Source organism: Halyomorpha halys, unplaced genomic scaffold (genome assembly GCF_000696795.3).
Source record: "Halyomorpha halys isolate HHAL.00 unplaced genomic scaffold, Hhal_1.1 Scaffold4024.1, whole genome shotgun sequence".
Taxonomy (NCBI): Eukaryota; Metazoa; Arthropoda; class Insecta; order Hemiptera; family Pentatomidae; genus Halyomorpha; species Halyomorpha halys.
This window is the reverse complement of record NW_027105510.1, coordinates 22,243-25,949: the sequence shown is the minus strand read 5'-3', so window position 1 is coordinate 25,949 and position 3,707 is coordinate 22,243.

Here is a 3,707-nt window from a genome sequence, read left to right as displayed (position 1 = left end):
TATTTCCATAGTTTTTCACTTTAAAGGCTGATTTTTCTGATCCAAAAACCATAATATCTTGTACATGATGACTGAGCCAACCACTTTTAGGGGAAATAAAAAATAGCGGTTGTTTCAAAACTTTAATAACAAATTCATTTTACAAATTTGTTTTTACTTAAAAGAGCTTAAAAATGTATTTAGAATATTCTGGAACAGCCAATACTTTTTACATATTATTTTATTTAGCTGTGGTTAGTACATTCATCAATGTTTTCTCCTAACTATAATAAAAAATTAGAGTGAAATAACTTTCTCTTTCTCCTCTCGGGTTCTTTGACTATAATATTGCCATCTCTGCAGGTGTACCTCATCCATTGTCTAATAAAATAGTTAGTAGTTTAGTACAAATAGTATTTTAGTTACTTATGTGTTACACCAGTTTCTTAAATTATAAGTTTATTTTTACACAAAATTATTCTTAGCTTTAAAAACCTATTGATGCGATCGAATATAATTTCTGTAACAAATAACGTTCAGATAAGGTTTTTTATTTCTAATGGGAACTACATTAAAACTAATAACAAGCATAAAATAATTTTATTTTCTGTATCAAACTGGTAAAACCGAATGTTGAATCCGTTCTCAATTCTTATTAACTTTTCAATAAACAAAATATAGAGTTTTTCATTCAAATAATTTTCAAACTTGTGAGTTATTTAATTTATAAATTTCTTTATAGTAGTTTTCATCATATAGTATGATGTAAACCTGGCAAATTTTCGGGTAAAAAGTAAAACAGATTTTTCTAATTTTCTCCTTCGTTGTGCAAAGGATACAATCTCTTCAGCCCCGAGCTCATGGAGTTTTTGAGATTCAATAAAGCCCTCTCGACATAATTGCCCGCTCAGCAAAGACCCGCCACCGAAGAAGAGCGAGTGGCACTGACAAGGGATGGGATGTGTGCTTACGTCGAGGGGGTGTAAACAATGTCAAGTAGAAAACTTGTTAAAAGAAGCTATGCCATTGGTCGTCGGAGAAGCCAATCGGAGGGCTGCGCTATTCCGCCATAGCGGCTTTTTGAGGGCGTAGTCCGGAGTGCATACACTAATGACTTGGCTAGAGAGAAGCCAATTATATATCCAGCTCGGATTTGACAAAGGAACATGGAGTCCTTAGGCCTACTTCGGTGTCATTGTTCGTCGGTGAGGGCCCTTGTTTGCTCCTGCCCCGCATGAATATGTCTTTGTTGGCCGGGCTTTGCACAGGCTACTCATAATCTTTATATCGAGAACAATGACAGAAGCTAATAATAGTTATTGTTTAGTAATGGTACTTTGTATAATTACTCAATATATGAATTGAATATAGTATAATATTGAACAACACGACAATATTGTATTGTTATGTGAAAAACTTAACTGTTGCAGCCACTCCTAATAAATTACGCGAAAAGATGTTATTATATTTTCATTTTTTAAGTACCTTGCAAAATAGCCGAGATATAGTAATTTTATGTAATCATGTTGGTTGAAGGCCTAATCTATTTTTATGGGAGGTTATTTTCCAAAGATTTTAAAATATAAATAAATAATCGGGATGCTGGATTCTAGACTCTGGGTGTGGATTAAGAAAAAAAATAACATTAGTGTAGAGGAAATTTTCTTTAAAAAAAACATTCCTAGCAACTGGCGATAAATTAATAAATTCAAATACATTACGTCTAGGTGAATGGAGGAAAAAATTAAAGCTATGATTTTGTTTTGATAATTTGCATGACAAATTTATAAAATTGTAATTAAATATTGTAGTAATGTAACATGATGTATGCTGTGATGTTGATTTAATTTTTATATTATTGAACATTATCATTAACACTGTTTTTTTTTGCTAATTCATTGGCCTTCTTGTCTATAACTGTCCTTTTCAAACCATTTATCCGCGTTATATTCAACCTTACCACTATTAAATGTATTGGTAATATTTTATGTTTAAAACGCTGTCATAAATACAATGTCCACAAAAATCATACCCGATAACATCTGTAGATGCCATAAAAGGAGCTGGATGGATATTCTATGCCTATAAAATGACCACTGGGTACCATTGGGTATTGACCACCCCCTAATGTCTAGGATGGGTTCCACAACTCGACATTGGCTAGCCACCGGAAAAAGAGGAAAGTTACCTACTCTGAAACCAGGTTAGCAAGCGAACTGGAGGAGGCAACACCGCGGTTAAAATTGCTTATAGTTGGTCCATATAAATTAAATGGTTCTCCCACTAAATGAAATATATAATAAAATTTCAAGGAAGAGGAAAAAAAAAAGGTAAACCTGACAGCGAATAAGGGGAAAAAATGTTGACCGCGTGCTAGGTCCTCTTTTGCCTCCCTGAGTGTGTGAGATCCGTCAGTCTACTGGAGGCCACTTAATTGAGATTCGCATTGTAGTCCTCCAGGATGTCAAATAGCTGCCCAAATGTTCGGTCCAAGGACGGTCAGGGAAAGAAATATAGGTCCTTGTTTGCCCGCTGACCCTAAACAGCAATAATCAGATAATATATTCGAATCACTTAAAGTGAATATCCAGAAATAATTTTTTTAAAAGTTGTCCAAAAACGATATTTTTTTCTAGACCTAATTGATTTTTATTGCAACTTTTGAATCCAACTGAAATTCGTGGATATTATTTTAATAATATTATAAGGACGGCCCGCTGAAGTACTTAAATCTGGAGGAAGCGAGCTGGTGAAAATCTTCAGAACATTTTCATTAGATTTGGACAGATGAAGTAATGCCAGAAGCTTGGAATAAGTCCATAATCTATCCAATCCATAAAAAGGGTAATCGGATGGTCTGTGAAAATTATAGAGGCATCTCCTTACTCTCTTGTGTATATAAATTGGTGTCCTACATCCTCTTTCAGCGCCTACTCCCCTTTGCAGCTTTGGTCCGTATCAGTGTGGTTTTCGGAAAGGACGTTCCTCAACTAACCAAATATTCTGCTTATGCATCATCCTTGAGAAAGGATGCGAATACGGGATTAAAACGCACCACTATTTGTTGACTTCAAAGCTGCATATGACAGCATTCATAGGTGACAGTTGTACAGGGCAATGAGAGTATTCAACATCCCTGAAAATTTAATTAGAATGGTTAAATTAACAATGAGAAAGGTGGGATGCATGGTGCAGATTGGGGGATGGGGGAGCAAGATCTGATGAATTTGTCTCAGGAAGAGGACTAAGGCAGGGGGATGCATTGACCTGCCTCCTCTTTGATTTAGCACTTGAAAAGGCCATTAGAGTATCTGGAATTCAAGTGGGTGGAACAATATTCAGCAGAATTATACAGATTCTTGCTTACGCTGATGACATTGACATTGCTGGATGCTTTTTCCAAGCTGTCTCTGATGGATTCATGAAATTGGCTGAAGCAGCAAGAAAAATGGAGCTTGAAGTGAATGCAGAAAAGACCAAATACATGGTCACAGAGGAAATCCCCAGCCCCGGTGAAGAAATCGTGATCGGAGAATATACTTTTGGAAAAGTCCCCCGAGTTTGTGTATCTTGGATCGTTCATAACCAAAGACAATGTTGTGAACTCCGAAATTAAACGAAGAGTCGTATGTGGCAACCGCGGTTATTTAGCCTCGGTCCCTATTTTAGGAGCCGTGGCTTGTCTAAGGACACTTATTCGGCCACTTCCATGTATGGCTCGGAAACGC